Source organism: Bradysia coprophila (assembly GCF_014529535.1).
Source record: "Bradysia coprophila strain Holo2 chromosome X unlocalized genomic scaffold, BU_Bcop_v1 contig_117, whole genome shotgun sequence".
Classification (NCBI taxonomy): domain Eukaryota; kingdom Metazoa; phylum Arthropoda; class Insecta; order Diptera; family Sciaridae; genus Bradysia; species Bradysia coprophila.
In genome coordinates this window covers 2,969,505-2,980,265 of record NW_023503292.1, presented here as the reverse complement: position 1 = coordinate 2,980,265, position 10,761 = coordinate 2,969,505, and the positions used below count along the sequence as shown (strand labels likewise).

The window sequence follows — 10,761 nt, the reverse complement described above, 5'->3', positions numbered from 1 at the left end:
GAATCAATTAAAATTTGAAAGGAATGTCGCATAAGTGGTCTTTTTAAGTTGATTTCTGGACCAAAAAGTGAGTAATTTCTGGAAAAAGTGAGCAACATTAGGAGAAAAGCACACAATTGTTCTACGGCTCCTCTAATAATAATAATAGCGTATGGTTATTGTTCAACCGGGAGGACACATTTTAAGTGACAGATTCGGCTACCATTTGCTGCTATAGCTAGTGAAGGTACTTTTACATGGTATTGTAATGACCTAACACTAGGGCCCACATCTTCTTCTTCTTCTTCTTCTTCTTTTTCAGCCTGTTTCGATCCACTGCTGGATGTAGGCCTCTCCAACTTCTTTCCATTTCGTACGATCCATTGCCATTTGCTGCCAGTTTGTACCTGCAATATTCTTAATTCCGTTTGTCCATCTCTCTGGTGGTCTACCTATAGCTCGTCTTTTATATGGTCGCCAGTTCATGATCTTTTTGGTCCAACGTTCGTCTGTCCTTCTTGCAATATGTCCCGCCCAGCTCCATTTCAGAGATGCTATTCTTTCCATGACATCAACGACCCTGGTTTGTTGTCGAATCCATTGATTCGTCATTCTGTCTCTGAGTGTTATTCCAAGCATACTCCGTTCCATGGCTCTTTGTGTCACTCTCAATTTATCTTCGGATGCTTTTGTTAAAGTTAACGTTTCCGCTCCATAAGTGAGCACTGGAAGGACACAATCGTCGAAAACTTTGCGTTTCAGACTATTATTCATTTTGCTTTTGAAAATTAGTCTGAGTTTTCCGAACGCTGCCCATGCAAGACCAATCCTACGTCTTATTTCTGCAGTTTGGTTGTCCAGACCTAACTTCAGTTTATGTCCTAGATATACATAGCTGTCGACTCGTTCAATGACAGTGTCACCAATTTTGATTTCTCTATCGTCCCCGATGTTGGTCTTGACTTTTGTTTTCGATAAGTTCATCTTGAGGCCAACTTTGCTCGCCTCTTCACTTAACTGTTGTAGCATAAGCTGAGCCTGACCTAGATTCGCTGCTATCGGTACAATGTCATCAGCGAAGCGGAGATTGCTCAGGTACTCTCCATTTATCTTTATTCCCATTTTACTCCAGTTTAACTTCCTAAAAATACTCTGCAGAATCGCCGTGAATAATTTCGGTGAAATGGTGTCACCCTGCCTTACACCTCGGCCAATTCTGAATTTCTCCGTGCTCTTATGAAGTTTTATACATGAAGTAGCATTTTTGTACACATATCGAATTGTGTTGGAGTACCTTGAGTCTACTCTACATTCGTCTAATGCGTCCAATATCGACCATGTTTCCACTGAATCGAAAGCTTTTTCGAAGTCTATGAATAGCAAGACTATGTCGATGTTGTATTCACGACACTTCTCAATAAGCGTTCTCATCACCTGCAAATGGTCGTTTGTGCTGAAACCAGATCTGAAAGCAGCTTGTTCAACAGGTTGGTAGAAGTCGAACTTGTTAGTGTTCCTCTTCGTAATGATTTTCATAAACAACTTGTAGAGTGTTGACAATAGGCTTATGGATCGGTAATTTTCCAGCTTTGTTATGTCTCCTTTTTTATGCAGCAATGTAATTACCGCATTTTCCCAGGCTTCTGGTACTTCTTCCCATTGGAGACATTGATTAAACAAAGCCGTGATTGCCTTTAATAAGGAGTCTCCACCCAGTTTAATGGCTTCCACTGGAACACCATCTTCTCCGGGAGACTTTTTGTTTTTCATCTCGGCTACTGCGGCCTTGACTTCATCAACAGGGCCCACATGCTTAACGTGAATTCCGAACCACGTCTTCTAAGTATTTTACGGATTTTTGAATATTGCGCCTTAGTACCTACAACAGTGCTAAAATCCACTAAAGCGCAGTAGGAGTAGAATACCGGCAGCTCCCAACAACAGGGAGCCCACTCAAAATTCGGCCTCCTTTTTAAGGAGCATTTCAGGAGTTTTAAAATATGAGATTTTGGATTAAATTTGATGAATTCGAATTTTTTTTGACTTTCCAAAGTCATACAATCGCTAAACCGAACTGGTGTGCATACGTTATTTTGAACCAGCTGGTCACATTTGAAATTGTATTCAAAACCGTTCCTCGCTTACTTCACCAAAAAAAGCTCATGAAACCTAAAGTGAAACTAAAAATAAGGAGTTTGAGGAGATTAAGGAGGTTTTAGGAGGATTTTTGAAAATCAAGGATATTTATGGAATCAAGGAGGAGTGGGCTCCCTGCAACAATGACTTGAACGGTAAGCCGTGTGACAGCTCTACACACACAACCATCCCAGATTTTTTATGAATCGATTCAACCAGCTGTGTATTTGTGTACGAGTCTGACAACCAATTTTTTTTTCTGGCCTGGTTGAGGCTCGAACTGTGCAGCCGCCTACATACAACTTCCAAATTTTTGAGCCTAAACAGTTTAAAACAAGCCATCAGAACAGTCGGAGCGTTTGCTGCGACTGAGCCTCGTATATATATTGCGTAGGTGACCCTAGTTCGTCTGTCACCCTACTTTGACCGTAAGCCTTTTGCGCCCGTTAATGTAGTTAAAGCAAAATTATTATGAAATGTGTACATCTTAGAAATTGCGCATAGCGCAATTACGAAGCCCCGTACGACGTTACTTTCAAATGTAACAAAAATTTCAAATAGCCCTAAAATTTTAATTTATTGAGTACAAATACACATAGGGCCTAGTATCGGCCTCAGTCCGAGGACCCAAATTTAAATTTTTTTAGACCCGCACGAAGTAGTGGGGTCTTATAGGTTTATGCATACGTTTGTAACACGTCAAATTGGATTCCCTGAGTAAGGGGAAACCTATTGTGGTTGTCCATAGATGCCAAATCAGTGAAAACAAAATGTCCGTTAGTCCGTCCGTCCGTCTGTTTTTTTTTTAAATATAGTTTTAATTATCACTTCTTTTTACACTAGTGTGAAGTACAAAATAGGGCAAGAAATAGGGCTCATATAGCAAATTTTTCTTACAATAGAAAGATTACATTACGTCAAAATAAATAAAAATAAAGATTTTACAAATAATAGAATACGCTCATTTGATGATGATATCACAGGTCATATAGGATTAATATGGTTTAACAAAAACATAAAAGAAAGAAAGAAGCATTTTGACTAGTCATATCACAGTTAAATATCACTGATTAAGACACCGTTCTCAGTTTATAAAATAAAAAGGTGACACCGGTCCAAACTCATCACTCTCAACCATCACTTTAAGCTTCACCTTTGTCCGAAAAACATCAATGTTGTTGCACTGTCGTAGCTCGGAGATAAGTCTATTGTACTCGTTGATTGACTGTCGGAGAGTGGGATGAAGTTGTGAATTATAGATTTGACTCATTCTCCTCGACGAGCGTTGATAAACAGTACGGTTGAGCCTAATGTCGAAGCTATGCTTTGTCATCATTTTAATCATTTTGTGGAGATGCGTGACTCGATCAACAAAAGCTAGCTGCCCGAGCGGAAGTATGCTGGTGCTGTAGAGATAGGTCGTGGAGGTTCTCCTGGGTAGTCGAAATAGCGCCTTAATGCAGCCGTTCTGAAGAATTTGCAGTTCATTGAGCTTAGTTTTGTTGCCAAGACTGTATATTGGCAGCATGTAAGACAAGTGGCTTTGGACATAGGAGAAGTACAGTTGTTTACGTTTGTCAGCCGGAATGAACTTGCTTTTCCTCCACATAAGCGGGATAAATGGCCGAATCATCTTCTTAAAGTGGTCGACATGCTTGTCGAAGGTCAGATTTTCGTCTAGAACCAGACCAAGATATTTGTACGACCGCACTCGTTTAATTTCATCGTTGTCGACAACAATGCTGAAGTCTGGGAGGTTACTTGCTCGTCCGAATGTCATGTAACACGTTTTACCTGTATTCATTGTCAATACGTTCCGGCATAGCCACTTATATAGCAACGTAATGTCGTGTTGCATAATCCGTTGAAGTTCTTCAGCAGAGTCAGCAGCATAATACAAGACAGTGTCGTCAGCGTACAGTAGGATCTTGCCCAGAAATGACAGTCGAAGTATGTCGTTCATGTAGATGATGAAGTGCAGAGGTCCCATAACAGATCCTTGAGCGACACCAACCAGGATTCGTCGGAATATGCTGGAATTCTCACCAATGACTGCAGCCGTGCTACGGTTGTGTAAGTAGCTGAGAATGAGCTTAGCGGCATGTGCTGACAATCCGACACGTAATAGTTTACGCTCAAGTCTTATTGGATCTACCGTATCGAATGCCCGTTTCAAGTCTACGAAGATGCAGGCGCAATATTTCTTTCGTTTCCCAGAACTCCTCCGGAAGTTGAGCTTGAGAAAGTCGACTAGTTGATGGGCAGCGTTGACACAGCTAAATTTCTTGAGGAAGCCAAATTGGTCGCTGACAAAAAATCCAATATCATTCAGGTATCCAGTAAGTTGTGCAGCCAAGAGGTATTCAAAAATCTTTGACAAAGCTGGCAAGATGGTCAGTCCACGGAAATTCTCAATATCGCAATCGCCAGATTTGTGAATTAGCTTAAGACGTCCTTTCAATAATGCATCCGGAAAGAACGCTGTCCGAATGGCTAAGTTCAAGCAAAATGCAATTAACGGTGCAATCATCACTGAGGTGGCTTTGAGTAGACTAACTGGCACGTTGTCGACGCCAGTTGAGCGTTTGTTGGGAACTTCATTTATCGCCCTGACAACGTCGTTCGATCTGTCTGCACGATAACTTGAGTAAAACACATCCGATTTCTAAAATTCTTCTTTTCCTTGTTTGGTAATATCAAAAGAGAGGCTAAGTTCGAAGATGGGCGATTTTGGGTCGATCCCTCCCGAGCTGTAGCTCAATAGGTGCTTTAGGGTTTTTCGAAGACATCTCAGGACATTTAAACGGCACACTTGTACGTGATACGGCAAATGAAAGGTTACAATACCGATCGACAAAAAAAAAGTTTATGGAAATCGGATGACCGACTCGTGAGTTAGACCCCTTGGTGTGAACCAGGCACAGGGCGGCAAGCAGCTTTTGCTTGTAGGTCGGCTAAATTTGAACATATTTCGTCTGTTTTCGCTTTTTTAGATAGGTATTGACCGTACCAATCAGGGAAAAAAAAAGTTTATGAAATTATGTTCACCGGAGCGTGAGCTAGGTCTCTTGGAGTGAGCTCTTATCTGGCTACTTGGCCGTACAGTGAACGTGGAGTATTTTGTCAATATCTCGAGTAAATTTTGACCGAATTTCATGAATTTTTGTTTGTTTGAAAGGTATTAATAAATGTGAATCGTCAGTACTATTTCAGGTCTCCTAACAAAATGGCTTCCGGTGGCCATATTGGATTTTAATAAAAGTGATATATCTTGGGAAAAATGGTACTTACAGTCTTCGACATTTCAAATGTCTCACTGTCATTTTTTTCAAAGAATGTCATTGTGAATTCGCAATGACACAATGAAATTCTCAGAAAAATTTGACAGTGAGACATTTGAAATGTCGAAGACTGTAGAGAGTTTCTGTTAACATGGAAATAATTTGTTATGTGTGTGGGGTGTTTCAGGCATTCCATATATGGACATCTATATATATCTATATTCACCTATATTGAGCTATATACAGGCATATAGAACTATATAATAGCATATTCATCTGTGAAATGTTTATTTATAGGAAAATATAGGTAAATATAGCGGTATATAGCTGTTTAAATAGGAATTTATGAAAGTTGACTTCGTACGGGGCTGTCTATATTGCCTCCGGCAATTTATTTGTATATGATAACAAGGCAAAGAGTGGATAATGTAAGTGATTTTAAAGGGCGAATAGCTTTTTAGTAGAAAATGAAGTAAAATAAATGAAGAGTTTCACAGTAAAGGCTTTTGATACAAATAGGTGTTTCGTACGGGTCGGCGTTAGCTATGTTTTCAACTACATTCTATTCGGCCTTTGATTACTTTCCAAATGAAACAAAAATTACGAAAAACGGATGAAATTTACACGAGGTATATCTGTAAAATACACATAGGGCCCTAGTACCGGCCTTAGTCCGAGGACCCAAATTTAATTTTTTTTCAACCACATTCTATTCGGCCTTCGATTACCTCCCAAATCAAACAAAAATTACGAAAAACGAATGAAATTTACTCGAGGTCTATGTAAAATACACATAGGGCCCTAGTAGTGGCCTTAGTCCAAGGACCCAATTTTTTTTTCAACAACATTCTATTCGGTGTTCGATTACCTTTTAAATGAAACAAAAATTAGGAAAAACAGATCAAATTTACTCGACTTATATGCAAAATACACATAGGCCAAGTAGCCTTTCACTTCTAAGGCCCTAACTCACGGTCCACTCACCCGATTTTAAAAAACTTTTTTTTCCTGGGTTGGTATTAACAATACCATTTGCCGTGCCATTTAGATTTCCATCGTTTATTTTGCCACAAATATCACCACAAGACCTTAAATCACTTAGTTGGCCCAACTCACGAAGGGCCGACCCGAATATGCCCATCTTCGAACTTAGCCTCACTATTTCGACCATCTTTCAGGGGAAAATAAATTTGAAATCGGATTTGATTTACTCAAGATATCGACGTGACAGACGGACAGAAGGACAGACAAAATTTTTATTGCGGATTCGTCATCTATGAACATAGGCAAACACTTTGCCCTTACCGTCTGCTTCGAATTCCATCAATTACACACGGCATCGTAATCCTTTAAGCCCCTTTGTACTTCGTACGGGGCTAAAAATATGGAAAGAAGCGCAGAAAAAAATAATATTTTCTTTCGAATCGTACATCGGTCTTTTCGTACAAAGGTAAATCGTTTTGTCTGCAAGTATAGTGTTAGTGACAAATTGGAATTTCATTTCGATTATGATTCGCTATACTTGTTCGTGTGCAAATTTATTTATTTTCGTATGACGATCGAATCAAATACGAATTCAAAAAACCAATTAAAATGTGCAAATTGATATAGTGTTACTAGAGCATCGTATTAAAGGCATAAAAGGCATTTTTGAAGTTGAAATTAATGTAACATGTTAAAGACATATTTAAGTTTCTCACAGATCGAAACAGTGGTCGAATGTACCTTAATATTGCTTTTTGTTTAAATGCTGATATTTTTGGTATTATTGGTTTCCAAGTGATGCTTAAAATGAGACCTTCATCTATATTCATCAATGTACCAGGATGTTGTTGAATTGTCAAACCTTCTTTTATTTAGATGGTGATTGTTTTCTCTCATGATTAGTTTTGAATTATTCCAACTTATTTCATGTCCTTTGTTCCGTATGATACGTCTTACTTGATTTGAAATATCATAACAAAGGCTGTTCATTAGGCGCAACAAATAAAAAATCAATCTTAAAAATCACTCTTACTCACAGGCCAAGTGCTACAATTGCTTAAGGAATTTGTTTATGTATTTTCCGTTGACAAGTGGATCGCAATTGACAATTTCAAGATATTTTAATTGGCAGGTTACGCTGATCGCTTGGTGAAAAAGTACTTCATCTAGCACAAATTAAAGACCTTGGACATGTGTTAGACATTGCAATGTTGACAACATAGGAGAGACTGAATTTCATGTTTACAGTCGAAGAAATATAGTATTTTAAGAGTCATCATCGTTTTTCTGTATTCTCTCATTTCGCATGTTATTTCAAATGGTAATTGAGAGAATTAGAAAAATAACAATGTCTCTAAAAAACCCGAAGTCTATATTTCTCAGACCGTAAAATGTTTAGTTTTCTGTCTTAATGTTTCAGAATAAAATTTACTTCAGCGATATGTGAGGTTTTTTTGATAGGCTTAATTTTTTTTTGTGTTTATGTGAATTGTTTATTGACAAAAATGTTTCATCTTTTTTGATTTTGAATAAATGTCCTGATGATGGCTCGGAATAGAGCCGAAACGTTGGCAAACTAAGGAATTTTGTTTTAATTATTCTACACATTTAGCAGAAGTATACCTCAACGTAATGATTTTCATAAACAACTTGTAGAGTGTTGACAATAGGCTTATGGGTCGGTAATTTTCCAGCTTTGTTATGTCTCCTTTTTTATGCAGCAATGTAATTACCGCATTTTCCCAGGCTTCTGGTACTTCTTCCCATTGGAGACATTGATTAAACAAAGCCGTGATTGCCTTTGCGCTAACGCCGAGTTGCTTTACAGTCTGCTTGGTGCCGGGTTAAATCAGATAAACGCTAATCTTAACTACCAAGGCAACGTGTTGGATTTGGTCTTCTGTAGTGACCCTGGCGATGTTGTAGTTAGAAATTCATACTCGCCAATGGCAAGAGTTGATGGTTACCACGAGCCGTTATAGATTGAATTCTCTATTGATTCTGATGATATTGTTGAGTTCAATTATGACGAACATGAATTCAATTTTAGGAAAGCGGACTTTGGTAAACTCAACGATTACTTGTCTTCAGTAGACTGGGAGGACGAACTTTCTGGAATTTTGAACGTTGACAGTGTCACTGACCGTTTTTATGAGTTACTGACCGATGGTTTCAACCGCTTTGTACCATTCAAGAAGAAAGGTTCGAACAGCCATCCGCCATGGTACAGCAAGGCCCTGCTGACGCTAAAGAACAGGAAGTCTAAGGCGCATAAGAAGTACAGGGACTGTGTTAATTCAATGAAACACCCTGGATGCACAGGGTGTTACTTAAATTATTGCGCATTAAGGAACCAGTTCACTGCTGCACAGTCACGCGCTTATGACTCATACATTAAGAAGACGGAGGAGAGTCTGACTTCGGACCCATCCAAATTTTGGTCGTACGTAAATGTCATGAGGAAGACAGTTGGCTACCCGAGCTTAATGCATCGCGGCGAGGATCGGGCTATGACAATGCAAGGTAAATGCGACTTATTTGCTGAGTCTTTCAAAGACGTTTTTGTTGAAGGCTCTCGAGACGAGACTAGAGAGTTCGGACTGAGGAAATGTATCGACATTGGAACGTTATCACTGAGCAAAGAACAGATCGTGACAGCTCTAAAAAGTGTGGACGTATCGAAGGGAGGCGGACCCGGAAATATTTCACCGCTTTTGTTGAAGAATTGTTCGACTGCACTAACCACGCCACTGCATTTCATCTTTAATCTATCTTTGTCATCGACGTTTCCAACTCGTTGGAAAGAATCGTACGTAGTTCCGATTTTGAAAAGTGGCTCACGGTCAGATGTAGAATGTTATAGAGGTGTAGCAATTCTTCCTACGTTTGGCAAGCTGTTTGAATCCGTTGTGTGCAATCTTCTGACAGAGAAGCTTAGACCCATTATTTCGGTAACGCAGCACGGCTTTATGAAGGGTCGATCGACGTCGACGAATTTGATTGATTTCGTACACGAAGCAATTCGGGTGATGGAAAGAGGTAATCAAATGGATGTTGTTTACACGGATGTGCGCAAAGCGTTCGACAGGGCTCAACATGATTCTCTCCTTTGTAAGCTTAGAGAACTTGGAGTGCACTCTTCACTGTTGGGGTGGTTGCGATCGTATCTGTCTGATCGTAAACAATATGTCAAGTTGATGGGGTGGAAGTCACAGTCGTTTTTAGTGACTTCTGGTATTCCTCAAGGGAGCCACTTAGGTCCGCTCTTGTTTTTGATCTTTATAAACGATGTCATGGAAACAGTCAGGTTCTCAAAGTGCTCGTTGTTCGCTGATGACCTCAAATTATACCGAGAGGTAAAAACGCTGAGAGACTGCATCGCTCTTCAGAGAGACTTGCTTGCTCTGAATCGATGGTTTGAAGCGAATGCGCTGGAACTCAACGTTAGTAAATGCGTCACTATGTCCTTTTTTCGAAAACGGAAACCGTTGCGATTTGATTATGAGGTGGCCGGCTCTGTCTTGAAACGGGCTGTGGAGGTTCGCGATCTAGGAGTAACACTCACTGAGGAGTTGTCGTTTAACAGGCACATGGATATCATTGTAGCTAAAGCGTACTCGATGCTTGGATTTGTGAAGCGAATCTGTAAAGATTTTCATAGTGTGGCAGCCCTTAAGAGTGTTTACTTCGCTCATGTCAGGTCTCATCTTGAGTACGCCTCGGTAGTTTGGTCTCCGTACTACCAGAACTATAGTGACAAAATCGAGTCCGTGCAGAAGAACTTCCTTATATACGCGTTGAGGAGGACCGTTAAGAGGGATGAGAATTTCAAACTTCCTTCGTATGAGAGCAGGTGTGAGTCGATCCAGATCGAATCACTGGCACGAAGACGACTCAATTTGTCAGCAATGTTTGTCTTTGATGTCCTCAGCGACCGCGTAGACTCGCCCAGTTTGCGCTCAAAGTTGAGTGTTAATCAGCCAGTCAGGCCTTTACGCAACACTGGGTACCTGGTCATTGAAAGTCACCGCGTAAATTACGGGCTATATGAGCCAATCAATTACTTGTCAAGAGTCTTCAATGTGCTCGCACACCTTTTCACCCCGTCCACTACTCGGTTCGCTTTTCGATCGTCGGTTAAATCTATGCATCTGACGAGTCAGACGTTAAGAAGGCATGGATTTATTCTTTCTGCCACCTGATCAGTTTCACTTTCGGCCGTTATTCATAGTTCTTGTCATACGTCTTCTTGACTGTACTTTCTAAGAATTGCTCTTTTCTTATTCCATATTGACTGCGTGGACCGATCACACGAATGGAGGATCATGCGAGTTGTTTACATGGACCGGTTACCCGATCATTCTGTGTATGGAACGTGGAC

General features: G+C 40.0%; 1 long non-coding RNA gene across 1 annotated transcript; it reads right to left on the bottom strand.

Annotated features, from left to right (window-relative positions):
• Positions 1-185: 185 nt before the first annotated feature.
• On the bottom strand, positions 186-1,831 carry LOC119067061. Its single transcript, XR_005085851.1, has 3 exons — positions 1,780-1,831; positions 813-814; positions 186-258 (listed from the first exon to the last, which is right to left on the bottom strand). It is a non-coding gene; the product is annotated as an uncharacterized LOC119067061 (long non-coding RNA).
• Positions 1,832-10,761: the final 8,930 nt, after the last annotated feature.